The following is a 10066-nucleotide window of genomic DNA, read 5'->3' as shown; positions in this document are numbered from 1 at the left end:
CCTTTCTTATGTATGGGGTATATTATGCTTTTCACAAACGATTCATCAACTATACCGCTGTTAAACATGTCATTACAAGCTATTGTTATATCTGATAAGAGGTCATCAGGTGCATATTTAATGAATTCGTATGGTATTCTGTCTTCTCCCGGAGCTTTGTAATTTTTTGTTCGCTCAATAAACTCTTTCACTTCTCTTAGTGTTATAGTTTTGTCTAGCTCATAAACTTCCATATAACCGTGAGCATATTGTATATCTAACGATGTCTGTGACGGGTTTAGTAAATTACTGAAGTATAATTTCAGCATATCTGCCTCCATTGTAATCGTTGAACTTGTATTTCCATTTATTTCTCTCGCAATTTTCCACCAGTCTTTGTTTGTCTTTACATTTTGTATCTTAGCATCCAATTGTTGGTAGTATCTCTGTTTGGCTTCTGCACATATAACTTTATAGTGCTTATTATCTTTTAAGTAAATCTCTTTGTTCTGGCTGCTACTTACTTGTCTAAATTTTTCTAGGCTTTTGAATGTTTCCTGTCTCGCTTTATGACATCTCCAGTTAAACCAATTTTGTTTTTTCTCGAAGGAGTGTTCCCTAATTTGTGTTTCTTTATGGGCCGATTTAATTACATAAGTTATATCCGTCAGAGTTAGCAGATCTTTATTCTGTTTTACATTTAATAAGGTTTCACTTATTCGCTGTTTATATGCTGTTACTTGCTGTTTATTCCATTTCAATTTTGGAAGTAAATTTGTATTTGTTCTTACCGTTTCTATATCTGTCAATCTTAACGTTAAGACTATAGGAAAATGGTCAGACCAGTGTGTGTTTCCGACTTCAAACTTATCGATAAATTCAAGTATTTCTAGGGAGACTGCACAGATATCATTTACTGACATTCCAACTCCACTACAGAATGTAATTTCTCCTTCCTCATCACCTTTTGTCATTCCATTCGCTATTACAAGTCCGTTGTCACAGCATAAATGTATAAATCTATGTCCACGAGAGTTTTCCACTTCGTCTTTAGATTTCCTTTCTTCGAATCCAGCCGTAAAGTTCGCTATATATTCCTCTTCCAAGTAGTTTTGCATTTTACCAATTCTGACATTCAGGTCTCCAATCACAATAAGATTTTTAATTTCATTTTCCATAAATATTGTCTCCAGTTTACTAAATTCGTCGGACCAGGTTGCGCTTCTTATGTATAAAGGTACTATATTTATTTGAGTGTGTCCGAATTTTATATATATTACATGACATTCCTGAATTATTTTAGTATAACAATTAATTCGTAGGTTTGCCAATTCCTTTCTTATTGCTAGCAGTATACCTCCACTATATCTTCCATAATTATTAATTCTTGTTGATTTGATATTATAAAACAATTGCAACAACAAATTATAATTTAATATTCAAATAAAATTTATTTTAATTTTGTTCCACCACCTTTTTCTCTCATCAAATAATATATACTTTAAATTTATCATCAAAATTAGTTGGATAATCTTCACACGCCAACACAACAAATTATTGTTTTACTTTTCTTATTTCTCGGTTTAAAATCTGAGTAATCTCCTTCTATTCATCCATAGTTGTTGCTGCTCTTCTTCAATTACACACCCATAATTTACTCAAGCCCTCTTTTCTCTGTTTTCAGTACTTCATATTTTAGTAAGTTTTGTAATAAAACATGTTATTGTATTCACTACAATCTAGCTAATCATTAAAGGGTCCTCTTTAAATATATTGGTCTTGAACTGTTCAAAATATGCGTCAAAGCACTTTCCTCTCGATTATAGCAAGTCTGCAAATCTGCTTAAAGATATTTTCATCTTAAAGTTTTTAGATAATACTTTTGAGCACAAGTCCATTAAATATAGAGAGACTATAATATAAACCAGGGCTGTTCAGAACAGATAAGTTCGCAATCAAGAGATTATCCTATATTATTTATAGTTTTTCATAAAATTTCAAATGTTCTACCTTCTATTGTTATGTACAGTGGTGTTGAACCAGAAAGTAATATAATTCCATATTATGGTTTTTATGCAAACATATACACATATTTATTTATTTATTATTATTAAAAATATTTTTCATAATATTAATATCTGTTTTGTTCTTTTCTTTTACAGGTAAGTTTTCCTGCAAAAATCAAAATGTTTGAATAAATCAATAGTTGAATAGCCGTAAGTAATATTGTTATATTACCTAAACTTCCGTCAATTTATGCAATCATCCATAAATCATAGCTTTAACCTAAACAGGATTATGTATATAGATGCAAAAGTACTCCTAGCATCGTTTTGCATTTAGTTGACCCGAAAATCGGTTAATACCCAAAAATGACAATGTAAGAATGAAATTCAATTACGTATCAAAGAAAATCTATTTTTTTTTTTTTACAAAAATTTTGAATACATTATCTCGGTCTTTGGAAGACATAAATGCTAGGATTGCTGCCTTTCTATGGTAACAATAGCAATAACGCAAGATTGCGGTGCCTGTAAGGAAGACATACCGGCTACACTGAGGACACAGAGCGTGTGTAACAATTTATGCATGCTTTTGCTTTCAGCTGCAATTCAGTAAAAATTTCATCTTTGGAATCATCACAATCTGCAAGTTAACTTTTAAATTATTTCGTCTTTTTCTTAAAGTAAGTTGAGATTAACTTACAGCTGCTGACCATCGAAATAAATAAAAATATAACCAAAAAAACATCTTAAAAGATTTTCTTTAGCCGGAGGAACTCAAGAGCACGTTGGGACCACAATGAAAATATCTGTGCATTGTGGAAAAAATTAAATTAAAAAACCAAATGAAATGAATTCATAATAAATACACTTGAGCAAATGTTAAATGCAGCAAAAATCGAAAGAGACTTTTCTTTTCAACTACATAGAAAAACATTAAAGATAGAAAAGTAAATACTTTATTTTAAATGTAAATTTTAAGAAGAAAATATACAAATAATGTCTTTCAAAAGCATTTCAAGAGTAACTCATTTGAAGTTGTGGTTTATCTTCTTTTCATAGATGAAATGTATTTATATGCATAAAATATATATACCTAGAAAGGAACAACGTAGAACCTAACCTGCAGCAATTTTCAATTGTTGCAATCCAAAATTTTCTTTGAACTTCACCACCTGTGAATTGTCTAAGAACAAGAGAACTACAACAAAGAGTTTCTCATCAGGAACACAATATCTGCAAATTTAACTAAAAAATATACAAAAATAAATTTAAAATAGTAATAAATAATAAAGGACGTAGTCAGTTATGGTGGGAAATGCGTTTATCTGTGCGATCCATTCATGAATTTCATTTACTGCAAGATAAAAGACAAATAGATTTCTGCAAATCATTTTGAATCGTAATTTCGAATTACTAATTTGTTTAAATTTTGCGAACAAAAGTCCCATAATTTTACGCCCCTGACATTTGGAATTGTTGCGCCTGAGCAGCCGGACCAACCGCACAGCGTGGGATCGTTCCGTCTACATGCCGCTGCTAACAAGTGTGACCGTGACAAATTGCGTGTGGCAGTCGAAACCTATACTGCTGCCTCGAGCACAGAAGCGACATTATTTTCCGCTCAATTTTTTATTAACACGCTTTTGTGCTGAAACAGATATAATCTTCCTGCGTTCGCTATACTTTGGCCAGGTGCTTTATATCACATTTGGTCAAAGTATTTAGTGTCCCTTTATCTTCTTCACTTTAAATTAACAATAAAATATTTTTGCTTGCTATTTCTTTCATATTTTAGATTTTATATTGACGATAAATAATCGGCCCTTATGGGTTAGACCATCCACAGATTTTACTAAGCATAATTTAAATATAATTTTTCTTAGTTGAGACTGTTTGCCATTGTTTGCTTTGTAAATATAAGGGATATAATCATTTTCAATTTTATAACAACTCAAACTATAGATCTCTTAGAATAAAAATGTGGAAGATGACAAATATAGAGAAATATCATATTTTCTGCTATCATTTTCAACGAAACCTTTGAGACAATACCTTAAATCGTTAAAATATTAAGTCCATCGTGTTTTATTTAAACATATATTCAAACAAATTTAAGTCCATCCAAAGCCATTTTTAGTATCTTTATTAGCAGAGATAATTCTCTTTATGCATGAAGTTAGTAATCAACTGAACTCTACAATATATATTAGGAAGAAAAATAATATATTTACCAAATACCTGTACCTGGTTACAGTACTGAAAATGTGAAAGAAGAGAAAATTATTTAAAAAATATTTGTAGCTCATTGCACAATGATGGAAGAATTTTGCAAAAACTTTCTGTAGAAAACATTTTGTATGTCCAAAAAAAAAAACAAATCTAAATTTCAGATTTAATTGTGGACCCAAAACTCTTCTTTTTCCTTCCATCTACAAGCTCTTCGAATAATGAACACCAATTAATTGATCAGAAACCGATTCTTTAAAGGGCATGTAAAGTCATCTATAAAATTAAAAACTGCTTTTCTTTCCTCTCTGCCATTTTTTGCTATAATTTGTGTGAAGCTACAAAGTATTAAGAGAAAAATGGAAAAGTAAATGTCCAAATAATTAATCTTATATTTTTAATGGCAAGACGCAAAGTACAGAAAAAATTGCTAAAGGAAGCAAGTGCTACTGCCAAAGTGGAAGAAAAATAATGACCCATTATTAATTAAAGAGATAAGCAAAAAATGTGCCACTTAAGAAATTGCTAAATTGAGCTGAGAAGGAACAAAGACAACTTAACTTTTTTAAAAAATATAAAAACTTAATTAAATATAATTTATTTAAAAAAAATATTTATTTTTTATTTTGGATATTTAATATTTATTATTACTATAGTTGGGTTCCTCCATATTATATAGCAAAATGTGAAGAGACCTTGCGGTGTGCGGACACATAAATACGAGTATAATATTACAAGGCTTTAAATAGAAATAAATGATTTTTTAATATAACTGACTAATAACAAATTTAAGTGATTTGTCGTTTCATTATTTTGTGAATTCATAAAACCATTATGAGTTTCAAGACTTGTCTACGTCTTTGTCTCAAATTCAAAATATCTTAATTGTCATAAATTATTACGGGTTTCTTATACAATTTAATAAACGATATTACAATATAATAGTAATTATACTCGTATGATCAAGAAACTATGAAGTTGTAAAGCGAAGTTGAAGTAAAACAACAATCTTATGATTGACGTAGGAAGGACGCCCAATTGAAAAGTCGCATCATCAAGCGATTTATGACATTTATGCACAATTTTTAAACTTTACACTCTTCAATATCAATGTTTCCATTGTTTCAACAAGATTTGATCTACTAAGAAACAATAAAATTGTAATCAACCCATCGCAAGACCACATCAGATACAAGAAATCTGTAGTAGTGCCACAACCACGCACAATCGTTTTCGTAATTATTTCTCATATAAAAGTCATTAATTTTTACGTTGTTTGAGTAATTAAAGCAGAGGAGATAGTTTTCTATTCTACTTTGTTAAAATTTTATTTATCAGACCAAAGGGTTTATTTACTTTTAGTTTCCCCAAATTGTTTATTTGCTTAAGTGCAGAGGGTCCTTGAAAATATACGTAATGGAATTCCTACATTTAGTCTTAAATTTTCATTAATATTGATAATATCTGCTGCTTTTTTTGTGATTGCTGCACGCAAACCTTTTTGTTGGTCACACAGTCAAATTGGAAGGAATACATGGAAAAAACAGAATACATTATATGATTATCATAAGATATCATACTTTATTGCTTTGCTTTATTTAACTGAATATCTTGTTTATTCAACTACCGCCGCTGCCACTTCAGTGTGAAATGATAAGAACAGAAAAAATTTCGGATCCAAAATTCCACTTCAGTGTTTTTGGGCCTTTTTTCTTCTGCTTTGTTTTTATTGCGGCAGGTTAGTTTATTTAAATGTATAAATAACTTCTTACTCCCATGAAGACCGATCTTGTCATGCGTTAAGATAACGTGAAACTGTAGTCTGGCTCTTTGTAGCATAATTGATAACAAGTTAATTTAAGAAAAAATATGTAAATTTCAATAAAAAGAAATTTTATTTCATTGATTAGATTAATGTGTAACTTTTTTAACAAATAGTAAAATTTTAAAAGCCTTTAATATCTGACATTGAAAATGTTCACATTAGTTACTAAACTTACTTTCTTATTGGTATACCCAACACAAATTGTTGTGTAACAAATCAATAAATATTTTATACTCGTATAATATCAGTTTCAAATAATATTTTTTGCAATTTCAAATTATAGATTTGAATGAATTTTAAATTTTACTACAGGAGAAACTTCTGTAGTACAAAAGGCAGCATCGTTGTTAATGCAAATTTATTGCATTCTTTTAAACATTGTTTTTGCATTTGCATTGCTGCTTCTTATACTTCTTCCTGCTACCTCTAGAGTAGTAAGAACAGTTCTACAATTAATAAATAGCAAATAACAACGCCGTAGAGTGTCGCAAAATTAATATTAGACGATCAATATTCGTTAATTTCTGAATCAGTGAAGATATTAAAATGAAATTTCTCCTAAATATGGTTTTTGAGATACACTTTGAATGTATATTGAGCCCAATCGACTTATAGGAACCTCCCAATTTTGGGCACAGACATTATCAACCTTCTTATGTTTTTTTAATTTCGCGTAAACTGTGCTAAACACTGGTTTAAAAAATACCGAATTTTGATGGTCTAATTTTAATTCGTTGACACCGTGTAACAGCAGGTTTATACTAACTAGCAAATAAAAGTGTCGTTGGGCTAGAAAATGTCTTAAAAAATCTTCTGCATAAAATTTTTTAATATTATAAGACTTGATTGCATGTGCAATCTATAGTATCCTTGATGTCTTCTTCACTGTCAGCATTTATCATAGTAAACTAAATATACTATTCTCAAACTATTTGTTCTACTATGTAAATAAATCTTCTCATATTACCTAACACGGTGCAGCACTAAATTGTTGCACACATAAATCCATATTATTTAATGTACTGCGAGCAATAATAATTGGAATTTATGCGCTTTACACACATACTTCAAAACCACAAAAGAGTTATTAACACTATCATTACTCAAACGCAAGACTCAACACAACACTACAAAACACAACAAACCAAACTAAACCCAACAACAACAACAAATACTACGCACAATATGCAACCCATAAAAGTGTAACAATTGCAAGATGCATAAGCATTTTGTAGACCAACATTTATGCACCTTGAACTGCACAGAGGCGCTGTTAAGTAAACAAATTGATAACAGGGAAGCAATAGATTCTCACATAAACTAAAAATAACTTGAAAAAGGGCCATGTGGCTTATTTGACCCATCAACAACACAAAAAATGACAAAACAGTCTAGAAACTGTTTGAAAATTATTAGCAAAAAAAAGCACTTGAGCACAGGCAACACTCAGTAATACCAATATTAACAACAACAACAGTAGAAAACATTACCATAGAATGTTTTCCAATTTGAATATTCAATTTGGTAATAATAACAACAACAAACAAATCAAAACAATAATTAAGAATAAAATAGGTATACTTCAGAAACTGCAACCAGTCAAACAATAAATGCCTTCTTCACCCACAGCCGCAGCAGTCTATCCACGTTTTTGGCTACTGTGTTAGCTGCACTACAGCTTTGTTGTTGTTGTTGTTGTTATTGGCTTCTCTGGTTTTCATTGGTCGTAATCGTATGCGGCTTATGTGGCATATGTGTGCATGTGTGTTACCATACGCTTTGTTGATTTTATATTATCGTATAATTTCTATTTAATTTACTGAATTTGTATGCGCTGTTGTTATAACTGATGTTGTTTTTACTTTTGTGTACCGTTCCAAATCTTAATTAGAAAAATGCATAAACAGTTTTTTATATGTGATATTTGTTTTTGCAGTAACATTGCTGGGCATACCCTTTCCAGTTGTTGTTATTAAGCATCTTTAGCATACGCATACACTCGTACATAAAATACATGAAATGGTTGATTTGAGTTTTGTGTTGCATTGTTTCTTTTTCCACACTTCTCTTTTTGTTTGTTTCTGCTATTAAGTTTTGGAAATGAAAGGTACTTTTGTGTTATTTTTTGATTATTTTTCACTTTTTCTTTTTACCAAATTTATATTCACTTTTTATTGTTTTTGTTATTGTTATTCAAATTGGTTTGAAATGCTCAATAATGTTAACATTTATTTTCATCAAATTTAATTATTTCTTATTAACATTGTTAAATATTTATTGCTGCAGTAAGTTATACATATGAATGTGTGTTCATGTATGTATGTATATGTGATGAACATATATATAATATAGCAACATTACTATATTATCTTATATTAACGATCTTTTTTAACTGTTTAACTGTTAAGTTTATGTATTAAATATCGTGACAATTATTTTCAGTTTGGTGATAATTACAAAAAAGGGTTCTATATGCATAAATATTTGTCAAAATTTCAAAAATGCTGTTTGCCCTACCCAGGCAAATGTAAAACAAAAATTTTTTATAGATAATATTGTTAAATATTTAATAAAACTCATAGATAACTTGCTGAATAAAAACATGAAATATCTCAAATATTAAACACAAATTTAAAAACATGCATAAAAATGCAAAACAGACTCTTTAAAAGCCATAAAATGAATATAAAGTCATAAATAATTTACACCCAAGCATTTAGCATGTTAACAAGACCGTCGTTGACACCTCAGAGCTGGCGAACAAGAAATTTCTTTGACAACCCAGACGCGGGACGAGATGCGGTATTAGAAGAAATTTCAAATTGGCAGTACTAAAATCAGAGATTTGTGTTAACTCCGTGCGGAATGTGTTGGTTAAAATGTTTAAATGGCCAAATTAAAATTTGTAATAAAACTGAATGAAAAACATGCAAGATGTGCATAAATATTGTACATAACAAAGCCCGCCCGCAGTGAAAATTTCGACAAAATCACATCACCAATCAAAAGAATCGCTTATGCGACAACTAACAACTAAAACCAATGCTAATAAAAATTATATTGATTTTTTATTGAAGAAAAATGCATATGAGATATGAAATCGATGTAAAATGAAATGTGTGACATTGTTGTATAATTTACTGATCATAAATCGGACATACAACAACAATTTGTTCGATATTAAGTGCGGATTGAGATACATCAATGCACCTGAGGAGAGTTTAATATACAGACGTTAGAAATTGATAAAAAAAATGCACTTAGCTTACCATATAATTTGTCTGGCTTTACGGATGATACAAAAAACTTTATTAATTACTTCACCGACAACTTGTGGCACAACAACATCCGAGCAATTATGTCGAAACACAAACTCAATTCAATTTGTAAAATCCAAACAAGGAATTTAACTGCATGCTTTTCTGCTGTCGATATGAAAAATTGAATTGATGCAATTCCATTTGTCGCTACTAGCAACATGAAGCAACTGCAATAACAGCAATAACAGCAACAAAATCAACAGCAACAACTCAACTAGAAACACTCCACATATTTAGTCATATTGACAAGTTGATGAACATGAGTACAGCAGCCAACAACCAAAACGACAATATTGCCACAGCAACACCAAGAGCATCGGGAATCTACCAATATTAACTACGTTGCTTAAGCAAATACAACACATTGCTGCAATGCATTGCTGCTGTTGCCACTTAAGCATATCTAAAAGATAGCAACTAAAGCAAAGCGCAAAAGCAAACACTTTTAATTTTATTTTTAATTAAATTAGTCTGCAATGCAACTAGTAATATCATCAATAACAACAACAACACCAAGAACAACGACAATGGCCACAGTGAGAGTAGCAACTACAGCAACTACAGCAACTACAGCAACAACAAAAACAGCAGCATCTGTGGCATTGCTAACTTAGCGCAAGCAACACAAACATTGAAACATGCAATTGGCAGTAGCAATGGCAACGGCAACTGCAACGGCAACGTTAGCAGCGACAATTGCTCTTGGCCAT

The sequence above is a fragment of the Teleopsis dalmanni genome, chromosome 1, assembly GCF_002237135.1.
Source record: "Teleopsis dalmanni isolate 2A chromosome 1, ASM223713v2, whole genome shotgun sequence".
Classification (NCBI taxonomy): Eukaryota; Metazoa; Arthropoda; class Insecta; order Diptera; family Diopsidae; genus Teleopsis; species Teleopsis dalmanni.
The sequence above is the reverse complement of the archived record's forward strand: the minus strand, read 5'-3'. Positions refer to the sequence as shown.